Source organism: Lottia gigantea, assembly GCF_000327385.1.
Source record: "Lottia gigantea unplaced genomic scaffold LOTGIsca_6, whole genome shotgun sequence".
NCBI lineage: Eukaryota > Metazoa > Mollusca > Gastropoda > Lottiidae > Lottia > Lottia gigantea.
In genome coordinates this window covers 587150-608176 of record NW_008710049.1, presented here as the reverse complement: position 1 = coordinate 608176, position 21027 = coordinate 587150, and positions in this window count along the sequence as shown.

Sequence of the window (21027 nt, the reverse complement as noted above, 5' to 3'; positions counted from 1 at the left end):
ATTTATAAAGTATCATTACTTCATTTAAATATATTCTTTAAGAGAAATAAATTACATTATATGAAGAGAGTCTTCTCTGTTAAAGGAAAATGATCTTTCAAGACAAATCCAAAGTTTATTCTCAAATTTGTAGTTTCACCGAATCCCAAGCAATCATAAACATTGCACATCTCTAATATGTAACCAGACCCATGTCCACTTTACGATGCAGAACTATGCTCGTATTATTTCCCAAAACTCTAACAAACCAAAACTATAGAAGTACCAATTATAGTCCCTTTAATCAGCTACAGGTGTCTATTATAAGGTATTTCCTCATTCAAAAAATATAATCATGCTCACCCAACCAAATATCAAGACACGTTTTGTAACGCTCTGTGAATTAAAAATATACAGTTTTAAGTGTATTATTTGCATCAAGTTTATCAGTTGTATTCAAGCGAATTAATCAATATTTGTGTGAAAGGTAATATTTGAATGAGAAGGCATAAAGAGTGAGCTAACCAGTAAGACAATTTTCAAATCATTACATAGATTGATAATGTGTACAATACTCATTCAGTTAATCATGTAAGAAATGGCTTCATCAATTTGTTGGTGTAGATGTTGTCCACTAACAATGATACAGCACATATAGAAAGAAAATCAATATGGGTGCCAAATCTCTTGACAGCGAATCAGAAATGCACCTCAAACTTCCCAAAATGAAAAACGATGTAGAAAAAAACATCTGGAATGAGTCTATCAAAGTCCGCCCTCGTACCTTTTTTCATCCGACAGTAGAAAAGAGAAAACCGTGAAAAAACAGCTATAGATTTTTTACATTTTAGATTTTATGATGAACAAGACACTTTTACCAATGTCAATTGATTTTTTTGAGTACATTTTAATTCGTGCCATTTGAAAGAAATCTTTGAAAAAAGTATCTAAAATATTCCTGAAAAGTTTCATGCTATATCATTTTTCTAACGATGAAATGTTAAATTTCTGTTTCAGTGCACACTGAAGAGATTGATATGTCTTTTATTAACGATATCAATATATCCTGTAAAACAGCTAAAACATTTTATGAAATGATTGATACAAGATAATTAACAATACAATATCAGATAAATCAATAAGAATATGGAATTAATAGAACTTCGTTGACCTTCAAATTTCCTACAACATAGAGTTGAAGGTTAGGTTCGAAGGTTAAAGTTCTCAATAAGAGAATTTTTTATCATTACATATTAAATCTGTAGCTTATTTTCAATGTGGTTGTGTTCTGGAAGGAATGTCCATGCACAAGGTCTTGCTGAGGCAAAACAATCCAGAACATAGTCAGTGTTCTCTCAGCAAGTATTAATCTATAAAGATCACACACCACCACCTCCCAAGCTTCCTTCGTCTGTCTACAGGTAATTCTGAGACTAGAAGATTCATTATGGTATTGATAAATGCCAAGGTATGATATTAGTCTAAAAATGAGAAAGTCGTGTCAACAAGATGTCAAGGTATTTGTGAAGCATTATTAACAATAGGCACCTTTGGAAGTACGCTAGTCATAATATTGGTCATCCTGGAAAATTCACACCTTTCAATTTGCTTATTCTTTATTTTGACCCTTACCTGACAACGTTTAATAACTATCTTGGTAGCACGAAGGGAAAGGCTCCGAAAGTTTGAAATACCACTAAGAAATTTGACTTCAATTCTTAATACGCCATAAACGTTCCACGATTGCAATCAATGTATAACGTCCAGCCAAACAACTCTAATGACATTACTGTCACGGCCAATATCAATAATCTGTGTATTGACCACTCCAAATCAATATTGACTGTCATAATCATTTATTAGTTTTTTATAATTAAATAAATAAAATTAGCCTCATAATTGGTTCAAAATTGACGCTTATAGAACAATATAACATAAATGAAGTTATATGAATACAATTAGTACGATGCAAATTGTTCTTTTCTGTGGCAAAATGGACCTGAGATCAATAAAGAAACCCATTGTGACAGAGAAACTAGCATTGTCTGTAGAAAAAAAAATGTGGTACAACTCGGTTTTAATTTCAACCACTGTTTAGAGTAACCATCTATGTAATCCAAATTTTTGGTAGCAACCCATAAAATCCCTGCCTGTATGTAGTAACATCCGCAGTTATGATAACAACCCCTCTTGCTGGTAACATTTGTCTGTGGTAACAACCTCTGTCTGTGGTAACAACTAGACTTGTGGTACTGTCCTGTCAGTAGTAAAAGAAATAGAGCTCAACAGCAAGAATGTTTTTCCACTTCTATTAAATCTGTATATTTATACATTGGCATGGAACATTCGACTGTAAACTTAGTAAATTGCGACATAAATTTGAAATATGATATGAAATATTGATGAAGAACTATCCATTAATTAATCTATTTTCCAATATATCATGTAATTTGATGATAATCTAACCAGGTAATAATATATTGATGAAATTCTATAAGTCTTGTTATTTTATTTTTAATAATCGTGATATTATAATTAGTGAAAATATCGGGTAGAGTATTGATAATCTAGTATTTCAAAGTCAGGCCTTAAATCTATACATTTTAATATAAATGGTTACGTTTACCGCCCCTTAATTACCTGTAAAAAATTTCATTTCGGGTTAGTGACATGACGAAAGATCTATTTAAACGCATTAATAATGCAACAGAATGAAGGGCGCACCACTTTCAAATTATGCATTCTTCTTTAAATATTATTTTAATATTGCACACAATCCATCATTACTTCAATTTCATTTTATTCTATTAACTTCCTATCATTTCTTTAGCTTTTTCTAGTTTTAATTTCCCGTTATATCATTTTATAGAAATGTGTTTAGTATGATATTGGTTCATTTATTAAGGAAGTTCCTCAGTCATATTTATTAATAATTCAAAGTTATCCTTGTATTGATATAAACAATTTTTGTTAGTTTTTTTTGTGGGGCTAATGTTCTGTGCTCCCAGTTGGATCGTTCTTCTTCAGTACTTTCTGGTGCTTTCTTGGTGTTATTATTTTTAGAGGTGTTCTTTAGGCATTGTGCTTCATGTACAAGTAGATGCGACCAACAATGACGTTTTCTAAAAAGGCGCGCATGGATTTCATTCTATAAACTCATCCCTTATTTGCACCTTGAGATGAAACCAGTGGAATATTGTTTAAGAGACTAAGTTAAGATAACTATGGTAACAAGAGATGTTTTAATGAATAGTCTATATATTTAATTATTGATATACTTGTTGCCATGGTAATGTTATGTTATATTGGGTGTGGTCAATACGCCATTATTTTACGTGTGAACAACTACTTATTTAGATTTCTACATAATAACGAAATAAAAACATGTTTTGTGAGAGGCTGATAATTTTTAATCATCACTGCTGTTGTATCTCCTGTAATTTCCTTCGGATCGATGCATTTCACAATTCTTCTCAATGTTATAAAAATATATGTGAAACACAAGATCGAACGCTAAGAACGTGACTCTCAATATAAATATCATGGAAGCAAGAAGGGTATGAGAGAACTGACATAAATAATTGACAGTTGCGAACTTAGAGCCCCGAAACATCCATCAAGATGATGATAAAGCCACAAGTCATAACTGGCAAGTTTGATAGTGTTCAGACGACAGACCATTGTCATAAGAGAGAACCATAACATGGGAAATTTTAGGCTAACGATAAAATTTTGTTTTTGGGACTTGGTTGGTAATAATGTTTATAAATTTAAAATGATGAAAATATATTGATTAGTATATACAGTCAGCCTACAGATATTATTGTTATTCTCTACAATATTAATCATCCAGATAGATTATGTTGTTAAAAAAAGTTGAGTTATATGTATAATAATACAACACAAATACTGTATGAATTTGATTAAAACGCAGACTTCGATTATTCAGCCTACTGAATTTGATGTGTAGTGTAGTTAGTTACCCTCAGAATATTACGAAACTATCTAAACGATTCGTCTAAATTTTGTGAAATTGAATATAACACAAATTTTATAAAATGACATTTAATGATATTGTAAATCGGTCCAAAGAGGAAATATTAAACCAAATTACATAGGACATAAATGTAATACTGATAGAAATATAAAAGGCATGAAAAATATATCAGAAAAATTCGATATCTACACAATGTATAGTCAATTCGTATTAACTTGAACAAAGTCGTTCAAAACTTAATATAGACAGAATCGATCATCAGTTAACAATGAAAATGGTCCGAGTACGAAATCTGAATACTTCCATCACATACCAGGCTATAAAACACCGTTCATACACTAGCCAAGATGTAAACAAAATCTAACAACAGTGTTTATTCGGCCATGTTTCCGTGTTTTTATTCCCTTATTGTCGCTATGTTTAATTTATTCTCTTTTTATAAAATTGACTTAAACTCTACCGCATCTCTACGGTGGCTCATTGAGGACACATGGAAATTATTTTTAAGTCAAATGTGTGAGATAACTTTGTCAAGCTTCCGCCAGAATCATTGCATGATATTCGATAATACATTTAGCACTCAACGTGAGGCAACGTCAGATAATATGCGCCCTCGCTGATTAATTATCTATAACAATGTAATATTTGATTCCTCAACTCAACAGTTCCAAAATAAAATATTGAACAAATCTGAATGTTCTGAAATCTCATTTAAATCAAAACTCAACGCACCAATCTTTTGAATGTGCATCTAGATGTTTCGTTTCGAATTTTTGGAAAGGCGACCTCACTTTCGGTAACCCCTATTAAAATTAACCGAAACATCTGGACCTTCATTGTGCAACTGACATATAACTCAACATTTCAAATTCAGGTTGACATGAATATTCTTTTCTGACTAACTGGCCTGATGATGAATTTTATGTCCCAAACAGGTGCCGATTGAGTTGAAGGAGTTTTTCTCTATTTTGTAATGTAAAACTAATTTGATTTACAGTCTATTTTAAAGAATTCAAACATGAAAACACTATTCAGACTAAAGTGATGCTAATTCAACTAGTCGAATTAAGAGGAATACCAACTCCTCCCCCCCCCCCCCGTATTTTTCAAACCTAGCGACCTATTGAGGATTATGTATCCCAAACATCTGTCGACAGACGAGCTCTAGTAAATAAGGTTTGATTCGAAGATGTTTGTGCTGTAGAATATTTCTCATTCTTGAATTCTCACTCCTGTTCAGAAAATTATCTAACGTTGCTCAAATTTAACCTTCGATCATTTTCTAAAACTATCTGTATTGATGAAAATTGTGCATTCGTCACATGGGACGAGCTTTGTTTTATTATTAACTGGTCTAAAAAATAATGCTTACCTTAAATATGTGCTACAAGACGAGGTGAGTTATAAATCAAAGTTGAAATGAAAGACAGCTTGATATCACAGTATTAATTAACGGCAAGTCGAATATTAATCCTTTAATTACAATGCATCATTATTATTCGTTCAACTTTGGTTTCTTCATCCTCTACCACTGCAAATATAAAATATAATTGTACATATATTGAAATTTCTTTCCCTTAAGTGAATATTCCGAAAGCTTTAGCATTTAGACTATTCCCAACTTGAAATAAATGAAATATTATCCTGATTTGATGTTTCGGCCTTCAAGATCTCTAATTTGACATGGAAACAACCAACCGATAGTAAATTGTGCTCTACATGTACACGTGAGGTACAATGTTTCAAATGTAGAACTAAGGCTGGATTTTTTAAAAGTTAAATAAAAGGTGTATTAATGCTTATGATATAGTGGACCAACTCTTACAAATGATTTCAGATCTATATGTTATAACTGTAGGGTGTAACATTATAATAATTGTAAGATAATAAAATAGTCAATAATATAAACTAGTTTTAAATAATCCTGTATAATTACAACTGATCATAAAAACCCTTATAACATTACTTTTGATTAGTTATATAGATGATAAGGGGTCAATTTCTAGAAAATTTTAACAGGGGTCAAGGGTCAGTTATGACTTCATAAAAATTCTCAAGATATCGTTTGAAAATATTTTCACTAAGCTCAAGTTTTAGTCATTAGATCGTTGAAGTTCAGTTAGCAGTTAAGCAATTTCAACAAGAAAGTCCTATTCTGTAGCAATAGTGTTCTTCATTCTGGGCATTGCCTAGTGACATCAATCAACAACACAATCACGACCTACATTGTTAGGTCAAGAATAAACAGGGATAAAACACCATATAATTTGAGTGTCCACTTCAAACTGGACCTGACCATAATATATTATAACAGTATGTCCACTCGTTGACTTCTTACACTTTATTCCATATTATGCTGAAGAGTACTTGACGTACCTAAATAAACCAGTGTCAATTAATTCAGAAATTATTTTTTGAAGCTCGATGGTACTCGAAAGTTTAGATATACAATCTATCTCAATAAAACTAGACAAAAGGCCAATTCATCTAGCAGGCTAAATGTACTTTGAAAGATCAACTGGTTTTCATTATAAATACAGACAATCCATGTTCCAATCTTCAAGGTCCATAGACTAATTATATTTTCAAGACAGAAAGATTTCGTTGCTTTGATGGCAACATTTATAGCCATTGTTCTGTGATAGACTGTCTTATTGTTTTTTATCTGACGTAGCACCTGGTACATAAGACTATAATGAGTGTGGAACAGGGGTGTATCTGAACAGATTATTTACAGCAGCAAAGGTTAGTATTGAACTGAGTTTAATCTCTATAATCTATATCTAAATAGTTCTAAAACTCTCCCTTAGAACAACCCCAAAATATAGCCAGGCAACTTTGAAAAAACACCAAACATGTTCTTGAACAATGGATTAACATTAAATAACACAGTCTACAAGGCCAATATAAACTTAGTGAAATTCAACAACATAATTCAGTTCCTTTTAGATTTAGAGCGAAAAGCTATCTTGATAATATATTAAAAAACTGAAATATACAGTCAACCGTTTTACTAACATCCAAATCGTATTTCACTAGAATCAAGAAAACAGAAAATGATAATAGTACCTAAAATAATAAATTTTTGTACAGAAACTGTGATCTTTTGTTTCAGGTCAGTTAAATAACTTTAACTTTAAGTCATGAACTTGGAAGAGGTTGAGGGCCGAAACTTTTTCTGTCTTGGATTAACACTATTTTCAAGTGACTATCTTTCTGAAAAAAATGCTCAGGAAAACATTCGCCATTGACAGCCTCAAGGTTTCGTTGACAGAGAGATTTTCAAAAATTTGAATAATGGCCGTAGATGTCGTCTATCTTTGTGGTTGTATTGACAAGAACACCCGAACTCCGCTATTACAATGGAAACAATGTTCTTCCCTGTTTGGACAGTATAAAGTTTAGTTTTCAGACTTAAATATGTTTTTTTCATTGACAAACTGACGCTTAAAACTCTGTTTAATGGTAGGTCTACACATGGGTAAGGCAACATACAATTACGAATTACAAACCGGGGAACCCTAGCATCAAGAGAAATATCAAAATATGAACTTTGAAATTTTCTTTTGATAAAAACTCCTTCGTGTTACCTCTGAGTGACAGTCCTTATGCTGATACTACAAATATGGTAACAATACGGAACGAAGATTTGATACAATATTATACACGAAAAGAATGTGAGATTTACGCCTGCTCCTGATTGGGCTAAAGAAGGTGGGCAACACTCCGCAGTATGCAATTACACCGCATGGAATATTTTATAGTGTATTGGCCAACTGAATTACATACAATTCTAAAGCAAGCATTGTAGTAGATGAAATTACAGCAAGATGCAAAGATGGTTAATGGACATATACTACAACGATTTGAGACAATAACATTTTGTTTGTTATTAAACTATTGTAAACAAACATGACAATTCTTGAGTCAACTGTAAAAAATAAACAAAATCTAGACCTCTGATCCCCCGTTATGTTTTAACCCTGAAACTATGTTGTCTTTTTGAAAATCGTTACAAATTTCCATAGATTTGTATCATAACACACTGTATAAATCAATAATCCCATCATAAAATTTAAGAACTGTTGAATTAGTATCCTTTAACATTCTTATGTTTGGCCACTTTTGAAATATTATATTTGAAGTAACCTTCCACAATTTACACTAACTTAAAATTACGTGTCGAATTTCTCTTGAAAACAACGAAATTCAACTGGGCATAATTTCAATGACTATGCCTCTAACTGTTAGTTGCTTACAGTTCCATTCTGTTTCAGAATGTTGCAGTCTGAAATAACTTAGTATCAGATGCTTCTGAGTATGACCTTTTGAAACACGTAGACCGCTAACTCCCTAACGTATACCTCCTACTGACTTAAAGGAAGCAATAAGTAGATCAAAATTCATTTTAAATAAGATATGGTAGACAAAGGTAATATTTTGCTAAGCAACTTTCCAAAATAAACAATATCAGTCAACAATCTGTCCATTTGTCAATAAGGGTGGCTAGAAAACAAACGAAAACAGTGATGATAAAATATGGCGAGTCAAAAATTGCTATGATCATAAAACAATAATATTTATTAATATAAACACAGTTGCTTTGACGAGGGGCTTGATGCCAGATACGTTACAGAAGTGCTGTAATTGTTTCAAAATGACTTTGAAATATTCCGAATTCTCGTGGCACACCTGTAAGATTCGCATTTCCATATATAATCCAATATGACGCACGTTAGTTTTCGACTGGGAGCAGAAAGATTGAAATTTGATGATTCCAAAATGCGTTTTATTTGATTTAGGCAGTAAATCACAGAGGAGTACATGTTTAATTGGCCTACCACAAGAGTCTCTAATCTGAATATATCTCGCAGCTGAATACCACGTATTAATTCATTACAGTACTACAAATTATACAATAGGAACATCTAATGTCTAAAGTAACATTGTTTGTAACAGAAGGCTTCTGAACGAAGATCTTGAATACACAAAATCTGACAGTCAATATTATCATAACGTATAACTCTTGGACAGGCGTCAAAATATTATATTTATATTTATTTTCTTGCCTTTTGTTGACCAAGGGTTGCGAAAAGCTGGTTTTAGTTGGTCAAACACCAAACTCCTGTCTTTATCAGCCATATCAGGTGCAATAATGTACAGTAACGTCCAGTGCTAAAGACTCAAAAATAAGTACCAATCATCTATATCCGAAAGCAAATCAGAGTAAAATATTTTGGAAGACTTTATGAATGAATTGCATTCGATTATATAGTACACTCTTATTGTAGCTTGAAGTTATCATTTAAAAATTATATATTTTATTCAACATCATTATACTGATGGTTCATTATCAAATTTCAATTTCAAAACGACGTCTGAAGTTCTAACTAACATTCAATATTGATAGAGCAATGTTACGATTCTTAAATCTTATCTAAAGTTGAACAACAATAACATCAAAAGATTGGACAGTTTGGTTTTTAGATTAATTATGGCCTTTTAGTTTACCTTTTCTATTATACCTACATTTACATAGGTGGGACAACTTTATGTACAGGTCGCGATAACGGACCAACCAAGAAGGGGTGGGACAAAGTTTTCACCACTTGCCTCGAAGAAAGATGTTTTTGTTTGCCTTGTGTGAAATACAAGCTTTTAACTGATAAATTTCTTTGCATAGCAAATTGCCAATGCTTTAAATAAGAATGAAACCGAAAAAGAGGGAATCGAAAGGAGAATGTTACTTATGAAATAGACATAAAAAACATTTAGATTACAAGTTGTATGTTTATCAATGATTCTCTGATATTAAATCAAACATAATCTATATTTTTTTACGATTATCGAACAATATTTTGTTTATTACGCATGTGTTTGATTTTCAAATAATAAAATATACTGTTATTGTGCAATATTTTGTTTACTTCACAGATATATTCTAAAAGATATAAAACCTTTGTGTTTACAGAGTAATATACACTATTTATTTTGTATACAATATTTATATTGCCTGTTTATTTTGGTTGATATTAAAACCTGTTTATCAAATTGCCTTATTGTTTTGTCTTTGTCTTAATATTTAATCCACAGCAACAGACTTGTGTTCGTCAAACATTACAACTTAAGATATTAAATTTCAAATATCAACTTAATAATGATTGATAGAGGTCTGTGTGATATGAAAATACACGCTAATTGACATTGCTTATCTCGTATTATTTTATATGGTGCTGAAGAGCAGATGTTTCGTAATTCTCCATTCTGACATTTTCATCGCTTAAAGGTGCTCCCATAAGTTAAAGCGCAACACAAACAACAATTCGTTTGAACGAATAAAATACAATAAGAAATGGAACACAAAGGAGGATAAATTCAATTCATTTCATATGGTAACACCAATATTTTCAAGCCAAAAATACCATTCTGTTGACATGTCGACGTAATATTGATTCTATCACATCAAAAAGACAACTAGATACTACCACCCAAAAATAATCAGTTTGTTTTTCCACATTTTAACCATTTTTAAAATATTTTTATAACATATTTCTTTCTATTTGTATTAGATGTGTTATTAGAATTTCCATTTTAGTATCAAAGTAGTTTTATCTGCTAACATAGCTATGGTGGTGAATGCATAACAACATAATGTTAAAATAATTGCTAGTTGAATAATCAAGCAGAATGATTGCCATTTATCGCCAGTAAGCTAATGATGTTCCAATACATGTATTGTCAAACAATCCTGTCATCTCATCACATGGGCATGCATTCTCGACAAGTTCCCTATGGACTTCCTGGAGGTATGCAGTTTTGGCAATCCCAGAAATAGAAAGGAATCTATTCCCGGTAATGATTTCAGTTGAACTAAATTCAGATGAAGTAAGATGTACCTTTTTTTCCTGAACAACATTGTTTTGACAAAGAATACAGAAGGATTTCGAGAACCAAATTTTTTAATTGAGCTGGAGGATGATATGCAATGACAATCCCTGAATAATAATCTGAATAATTCAGTAGACATTTGAAGATTACATATATTTCTGTTTTATCTGATTTTAGGTTTTATATGATCTGTCTTCGGGCTGTTTGATCAACATCTAAAATTTTTATATCCATTGTGATAGGAGGCCTAATATATTAACTACTTTTTCTTTACCCCTCTTATTTACAAATTTTGGTATAGTTGATAGCGAATAAAGTGAAAAAACTTGTTCAAAGATCTGAACTTTGTCAATGCTTATTTTATAACAGAATGTTATAGCCCATGGATACAAGATTACTTTCAATGTAGGCCTATTCCATAAACCATTGCACGATATGTTCTTTTCTATGCACATCATAAAGACCCCATTAACATCATTCGCTACTTTTATACGTGAAATTGGGGTATATTGGTACGATGTAAATTTGGTGATTTTACAAAGAAAATTTAAGATCTTAACTACAGTGTGTAAATCACCTATAACCTCATGACAGTATTAACAAGTATTGATCTATACAGAGACAAAGGGATGACCTTCACCTTGGTTTGATTTGTTTTAAATCTCAGTATTTTACACCCAATCTTTGTCAATTCGCGGTAAATTGATAAAAATAACACAGACTTAAAATACTGACTTCCTTTTAAAATTGGAATCTAAATCTGTTTAGCACCAAACTTCTACAATTGTTTTTGTTTTAAACAATCACTATGGCTGTTAAAGCTTATTCTGGGTCTTCAGTCATGCTATGAACTGTATGAAATTTGTCTAGATGTACATGGTACATTTGATGAACAATACCTTTGGACAATTATTATAAGACCTCACTTTCCAACTAAAAATAATCCATTTACCACAATCAACAAAAGAATGGTTGACTTTTAATCACTCACATTCTACAGTTTTTGATCAGTTCTTATCTTATGATGTCGACACATATTCCATTTGCAATACTAACATAAAAAAATGTTTACCAATTGCTACGAAATTCTGCTATCGGACTATAAGAACCAGCAAATCACCTCTATTTAATAAGTTAGTTTGCTACATTGTATAAACTTGTCTCCTTCCTGTATTTTAGTGTTGGGTGTTAAATCAATCAAGTGATCAATATTCTAAATTAATTGAGATTAAGGTAATCCGATTATTACGTTGGATTAATATTACAATCGTTTCAAATTACATACAAGTACTGAAAGCTGTGCTTACAAATTGATCTAGTCATGATTTGTAAGTAGGTTAACAAAAACTGTTTATTAATGAACCCTCCATACATTAATTCAGAATGCTTATCGACTAAACTCAAAATGGTAGTCAAATTAATACATATAGCCTACAGATATACAGAAATATTTCATTATTATTATTGTATACGGATTTTGATATTCATGCATACAAACTTGCTCAAAGTTCAGATTAGTGTGAACTGAACACTGGCCATTTTCAAGAACTTTATATTGCTTCCTTCCGTTTCAAATCCAACCTGTCCAAATTAGAAAATACTTGGTTTTCTGACATAAGTTGGTTTATTTCAAATATATATAGCTTAAGACCATTGACTATCAACATGAATAAACAGTAACTGGTTTTTATATTTACCATGATATTGAATATACCCATTATAAAAACATGGTCATGTCAATATTAAAGATGTTCTGGTATAATAACGTTGATGATAGGATGAAGAATTATTGACATTTATATAACCATCTATTATATTTCAGAACACTATAGTCACTACCAATATAAAGATGAACTAAAGTTTGACGTCTTTCTATTTCGCGTATTATATGGCTCTTTTGAACCACGGCGCTTCTGAATAAAGATAATGAATGATAATTTGGAACATTTTAAGTTAGATACAATTCTAAAAATCAAAAAAATTTAGTAAAGACTTATCGCGATGCATGGTGTTCTCAAAGAACATGATCAAGAAATATGTAAGGGTTTATTACATGAAGTTATCAACACTTCCTGTAGTTTTTCAACACTTTTGCCAATCCGAAAAAATCTGCTCTTGTCTTCATTACACGTCATATGGTTCTCCTCCCATTACATACGCGTGTCTGTTTATAAGATTTATACCAATCTGAGTAACTGATTGATAAAATACTTCACAAGTTTCATTATAATAAAAGATAATTTATTTGCTGATTTTTTGCTTATGATGATAAATGTAGAGCCTAATATCTATGTAAACTATTGTATTTGAGAAGAAACAATAGTCAACTACATGATGAAATTGATGAGTGTGCCATATTAAATGTTGTTATTTATTTATTTATTTCCATGGTAATATAGATCACAATTGTAAAGTTACAACAATGTAGCGCTTTTCAATTCTCTGAAAGACGATTTTGATTTAAGGAATCAATGAACTAAATTAAACTTTGTTGATTATTTTCTGGTTATTTTTAAATACTATCTTGAATAACAAGTGGTTGCCTAGCAAGATACGACCACTTCCCTGATACATTTTCAGGATATCAAATGCGGTTACCAATCTGCGTCAAGGCGAACCAAAAATCTAATTTGTGCAAGATATTGTTCATTTAAACAAACACTTAAAATTTAATCAAATTTTGACATAAACTGTCATCTCTATCGCGTTCACAAGCCAACAAATGCGATGCGTTTTTACTAAGTCAAGGGCAATAACTCAAATTCCGTTGATCGAAAAATCGTCAAATTTGAACTTGTCCAAGATCTCATCATTATAAATGATCACATCAAATTTAAATCGGGTGAATGTTTTAGTCTGACACGACACGTTTTTCCTAAGTCAAGGGCAATAACTAAAAAAAACGTCCATCGATAAATCTTCAAATTCGAACTTGAACAAGATCTCATGAATATAAATGAAAAATCAAATCATCGTATTTCGAATTTTTCAGATGCTTTGCATTCATTTTGTTCTTCTTTTAAAAAACAGAACTGGATTATTGCATTATTTCGTTTTAAATTTAGATTCAATCTACTATTTCGTTGCAATTATTGCAATAACGCAGACAAGTACTATGAATTAATCGATAGACTTGACAAACGTTCATAACTAAATTGTATAATTCAAAGGAGGGAGCGTTACCGCAGGGGTTTAAGAGAGAAACTAGTAGCAAGGATTCTGAATTGAACGACACAAGGTAACAACTCCGAGGTACGCTTGATGAAAATATAAAGTAAAACTCATGTCAAGGTTAATAACTCGCCTATTGATTTGGTATTATTGTGCATTATACAGTAATCACCAGAGCAATCGGTTAGAAACATACAACATGCAATGTCACTATTCTAGTTAAATGCTGAATTGATTTTTTGTGTAAAGGAGTAAAGTGGAATTTAAACTAATCATTTAGAGATGTAAGGTACCATAACGTTCATAATGACATCATATTATTTAAATGATCTAGTAATATATAAATATGGTCCTTGTGAGTTCTTATGCCCCTCATACCCGATCTAGAGTGTTTTCAATGATTTAAATGATTGCCCTGGAAGTGAGAGGGCTAAAAAGTTTGGGAACCACTATCCTATTCATATTTAGTTGTAGGATTTTATGTTTATTTTTCTCCAACATGTTGTGTCATTACTTGTGGTTTTCCAGTCGGCCGTGCACTCGACCTAATACAGCGACTGATTAAATTCTCCGAGATGCTTCCAGTCGTTCAGGGCCTTATTCTCGAAAACTTAAATCTCTTAAAATCAGTTGTAAGTTAAAATTTTGGCTTAAGTTTAAGTCGTATTCTCTAAACCTATTTACAACGTGATTTTAACTTAAAACGATTTTAACTTAAAACACCATTTACTCTGTTTTAACTAAAATTGAAACAAAATGGCGGTCAAACAAGTGATGATTGTTTTTACAAATATTACAAATTATAATGATTAGGATGTAGTTTTGGGGAAGACAAATTGGCCTGTGTTCATTATTAATAGTATAGCCGGGGTGAAGAAAATGACTTGTGGAATGGGAAATGGGGAGCCGTGGGCCTTGACAAACTATCTCTTTTTCCATGTGAATACATTTTTTTATTAAGAACACAATACATAGATAACATGATCGTAAATAGACTGTATATCTCGCAAAATCTGTCTTTTAATCACATTAAAATGCTAATATCATTATCACATATTGACAGAAATAGTTACAATTGTCATGCCTGTGAGATTCTATAACCTAATAAACTGGATGCAATTTGATAGAACATGCAACATTTCCTGTTTCAACATCATGCATAAAACACGAAGAGCTTATATAATCAATAAAATCAATCAGATCCTTATTTTTACTTCAAATATACCGAATCTTTATCATCATTTCAAAAGTATTATCGATCATAACTGAAACGTGATATGGAATGACCCTTTTACAAAAACAGTCTAGACAACTTACAGTCACGGTAATATTGGCATCAAGCCTATACCTAGATAGGTAATAATCTCAAGAGGCCTCCCAGTATTTATCAAATTCAAAGTTTTGGTCAATGATATTAGATTTACCGATTTCTCACTTCCGGTTTCAAAATTCAGTTTATGCTGTGCTCTGTGTTGACATTGTATAATAAAATATAATAATTATATTGTATTGTTAAGTATTTCAGTACATTTCTTGTTAAGATTAAAAAAAAACTCGGCTACCTTTCAGAGTATGGAGTATTTTATGCTATATTTTATATTGGACACGATCATCCAGAAAACATCATATTGTCATAGAACTATATTGTTTATAAGTTAGGAAGATTTCAGTTTTCTTAACTAACAATGAAAAAACCTGTTGAAGTTTGAAATTTCAGTATACTTTATGCATATTTATTGTGATAGTGTAGGTGGTGTTTAATAACTATGAGTCAATAGAAATCGATTTGGTACTGTTGTACAATGACTAATATACTATATATACTAAATAAGTAAAATAGATCATATGTCCACGTATATTGATCAGTACTGATGTAGATAAAGAATAAACCGACACACCCGGTATTTGATAAATTCGAAAATTTCCTTTATCATGCGTTTTAATCTCGTTGTTGCTATATTTTATTTGTGAAAATGTCAGTTTGGTATAATTTGAGAAAATCGAAGGCGTTGAGGTATATGCAAACGTCCACCGGTAGTAAGTTTGACTAAATGTAAGCGACTTGCCCTATTGCCAGATCTGACGAAGGGAAAAAATTCGTTATGTAATTGTTTGTTATGAAAATTAGACCGTGTATGAAACATACCTATTCACAATAATCAAAATGAAAAAAAAACATTGCTAACAAGTTTTTACACTGAAAAACATTGTTACATGCATAGGCATACCTCTCTAGTATAACTCAGAACATTGGAATACGGCCACAAAATGCAGAAGATAAGGAACTGTATACGATAGAGCTTGTCTGTGTATGACGACAATCCCTTTATTCAGTTGAAGGGACCATTTCCATAAGTAGACAAAAACCATTTTTCTTGAGAGTTTTTTTCTATTAGATACCTTTATTCCTACTCATCCTAGATCTAAACAATACCCATGATCAGACATTATGTGGCCTTATAGATAATCGTTCTATAGACTCCCACTATACTTGTGCATAAATGATTCCTTTTTTGAAAATAACATTAAGCTACATATGGGAATAATACACGGCATTCATTACGGTATTCAAATTATTGTTCATTAAAACATATCTCTACCTTAAAAACCAATTCGTATCTAATAACCATTCATAATTCAAAGCCCATTTCTCTGGGGTATCTTTCCTTTGTCATTTATTCAACCTCAACCTAGATCTTTGGAAAAAATTTTAAACCATTAGTTTAAGATGGAACAATAACTTCAATCCCATGACATATTAAAGCACAGTTGAGAAAGGCTGGAAAGGATGTTTGTTTGTTAGATTAAATGTCTACATTTTATTCATGATGACAGTAAGGCATTCTTCAGAGATTTAGTAACAACATTTCCATGTTAATACTTTTTTTAACGACGTACACAATAACACAACAGTTCAATGATTTATACAGTCATCATCTGGTAATACTCTATAATGTAGACGACAAATAAACACAGAACAAGCATTATCACCAACGACAGTTTACACTAAAGAATGGATTTAGATGATACTTCTTAAAGTATTTATTAAAAAATGATCAATATAAGCATATAGTAATGGGGACTGATCTTAAAAAGGCCATGGAAATTGTACAATAATTAAATAGAATACCATCATTAAAGATGAATTATTCCAGTTATTGATTTGATCTCGTTTAATTTTTAACAAGTTGTATTTCTACTGACACAATACATCTGTCAGTTTAATTGAAAGGCAACGGGGGATATTGCGTGGGTGAATACATTTCATTGTTGGGAATAACAAAAACCTGAAAATTTATGAAAATTTTAAGCCTCTTCTTACTACTGACAAAGCCATATAGTGTACAGTGGGGAATTTTGTTTTCAGATTAACGGTTACAATTCACACTTCTTTGCTAAAATCAGGCATTTAAGATACTGTCACAGTCTTTTACACAATATGCTTCGATTGTTTGTCATTTCCTAACGACTTCGAGATTTCTCAACGAAAGTGTATTGGCAATACACAGTGGAGTTCTTAAATGACAACTTTGTGGCCCCTATTCCATAGAAACGCCATTGGCATCAGTGACAGCAGGGGATAGGTTGTAGAATTTGTAAAGTAATAAGTAAAGGGACAGAGAAAACTAGGAAAAAATAAAATAGAGGGGTGGAGAATTGTACTCCACTTTCAACATTATTTATTCCTCATTACTCGAACGAATTTTGACAGTATCTAATGCAAATCACTAGACAGGTTCATCTAAAGAGAAAAATATGTATCGCAGTACTTATGCTAGTCAATTTTCAAATGGAGAGGGTGGGGCATTATTTTTACAACCACCTTACTATTGATTTATATCCATGACAATTGTAAGTTGGTTTATTTGTTTATTTCTATCAGTAGACATGGTAAAAATAAAACAAACAAAACTTGTGATTTTTCTTACAATTTTTCTCGTGTGCCAATATTGAAACAATCCCACACAAAACATCCTCTGTCTTTTTTCATCATTGTCCACTATTGATGGAGTGAAAGGATGTTAATTGAAAAAAGTCTGTACTGTTTTGCTTTCTATCGAGGTTTCATTCTATTTTTTCGTCTAATTGTGTTTTGATTCGAGAGGTAATTCACTCTATCGGAGACCTTCTATTTCGACTTAATCGAAGACTTGATAATTCATGTATATAAAAAGGGATTCGATCATAAGTTCCCTGCTGATTCACAAGATATTCCAAACGCAAAGAAAGACTGATTATTTGTAACATATTTATAACAATTTGGGTATTTGGTTACCAGAAGGAGAAATTACATTATAACATAGCTGAATATTGGCCTTAATCATTTACAATTAGATAATATTGTCGATTGTAGTAAGTTTTAAAAACAAGTTATAATGTAACAGTCATAATTTGTTGACCAGAAAATAATGTTTATCAGCCAGTGAATTCATCTTATATGAAAAAACTCAGATAACGAAGATATGTTGATGTCCTACAGTGTTAATCACAATATTATTATATTATATACAAAACAATCACAATAAGCATAAAACTAATGCTCTCGAATTTCAAATAAAAATATTGTTTTTATATTATCTTATATTTCATTATTTTTCCTATTAAATCAATCACTTGTCACATAATTCAAAATATATTTAAACATCAAAAGGTCATTTTGACATGGAGTAATTAAAGTCATTAATTACTGTTTAATTAGTCTACATGTATCATGTATTTTAACATCATATTTGATGGATGTCTTTATTATGGACCCAGGGTAATTAACAATGATTGAGCAATATTAAGATCATAACTAGCCGCTTCAACTCCATTTCTCTTCCTCATTGATATACCAGGGTAGCTACTTTTATTTTAATCGTGTTTTTTGATGGATATCTTCATTAACGAATGGGACTAATTATTGGTATTATATAATTATCATGATACATAGAATATAGGATTGAAAGGCTTACCAATTATATGTTTTTGGATAGTGTTCAAGAAGACAAGAGAGAAGAAACAACTATTTTTGACAGACATTATGAAAGATGAAAATCAAGTCGGATACCATCAGTCCTCTTAAATGATCCGGGTCCCTACAAAAACCATAATCATTAGACGACCATGAATTTTCAAACCAGTTTCTACTTGTCGGTAAAATTGATTGACATTTAGTGCACACCTTTTCAGGTCCATAAATATGAGTTAATATAATCCCCAGGGTAGAAACTTACTGGTTTCTCGTGCCCACAATGCCACTATCGATCAACAAAGTCAATGTCCTTGGGTGTCCCTATATCGGTACTAAATCCGTTCTACTAATCCCAGCTTTATCCAGTTTCAATAAGATTAAGGTTAATCCGGATTAAGCTAGTGAGTAAATTTAAGAAATCTTTAGCTCGTCAATCACACAGATCCCTTTAAAATAGTTCTCCACTTTTAAATATCAGTTGTGAAGGTGGAACTGAAAATGTTTCATCCAAGCCGTTGCATAGCTCAATGACGGTTATCTAATCTTCAGCCCAAGCCTACGTAGGTATACCCTCCAGAAAATCCGCAACCTTTAGTTTGGACATGTGACAGTATCTTAAAAAGTTCTGGAGAGTTGCACTTTCATCTGAAGTCGTTAACCCTAAACCACTTAAAGAATTCGAGATGCCATCCCACCTATGTACTCGTTTTTAAACACGTTTTGAAATGTTTTCAATCATAATACATAAAATAGATATATTAGTTATGCATGTTAATATAATAGGACCATCTAATCAACATTGTAAAATCACTGAATCAGCGACTGATTTCACACGTTGATGTTAGAAAGATATTAATATTTAATATTTTTTTAAAACTTGACCAGTTCGACTGGAATATAACAGGATTTTCTTTATTGTTATTTATTAGTTATTATAGAGTTGTAGACTTGTTATTATTCTGTCTCGGCATTGGGCTGCTTTTTGAATTTTGACTTGTTGTTTTCCGAAACGCAAACGCTTCAAAAAAAACGTATCTAATCATCTAAACATTTTCTGATGAAACATACATGCATAATATGTGTTACAATAAGAATACTTGAACACAAGCGCATAGTAAACAAAAGATACATCTGTATCAAACTTAAACTAAAGATAGAAACAAACATCCTTAGTTATGTTTTCAAACAGAATATGATATGATTTAAGAGGTAATAAGCTACGATTTAAGGAACTTTAATACAAGCATCATCACGATTTATAAACATCATTACAATTTCTAACAATTTAATAACCCTGGAGATTCAGATCAAATCACATCTTCACCATTTTATCTTCAAATTGCCAATTTAGAGAGATTTTTTTTTATCTGTAAACGTTGGGATGAAATTTATGATCCATGTTAGAATAAGTAATGATGGTTGAAGGAACGTTTGATTAAGATAATATGAAAGAGAATCCTAATACTTAAGCATGATTCTTGACAGTTTATTGCCCAAATTGAGATCTTCCAGACCAATAAGTTGTTATTTATGATCATTATTTACATACTAAATGGATATTGACAAGAGGAGTATCAAAGTTTATTAAAATAGTTTCTTTCGTCTTCGCAGCACACAATAACCCACACCAAACATGATCTTGGGACATTCGAGGTTTTTAGATAACGGATGACATTGAACAATTTCCAAAAAAAGAGCAAAACCATTTTCCTGATTATATCTTACCAGTACTTACTGTACTTACAGTAAGTGTATAAATGTGCCACATCAGTAAGTCACTCGGACAGAACAATTAATATTTAGAATAAAAATCTGTACAGTACAGTATTAAGCCCAAAACATGTACAATAATATATAAGAGAAAAACAACCCAATAAAACAAGGTGTTACAAAGTGTCAATTAAAATCTAAAAATATTAATAGGGTTGTTTAGTACAATGAACAAGTAAATTTATTCAAGTGTAAAATTCTCTTGTTTCAAAAGTGTATAGTATTATTATTTGAAAAAACATTTAACATTGAGGACTGTATACTGAAC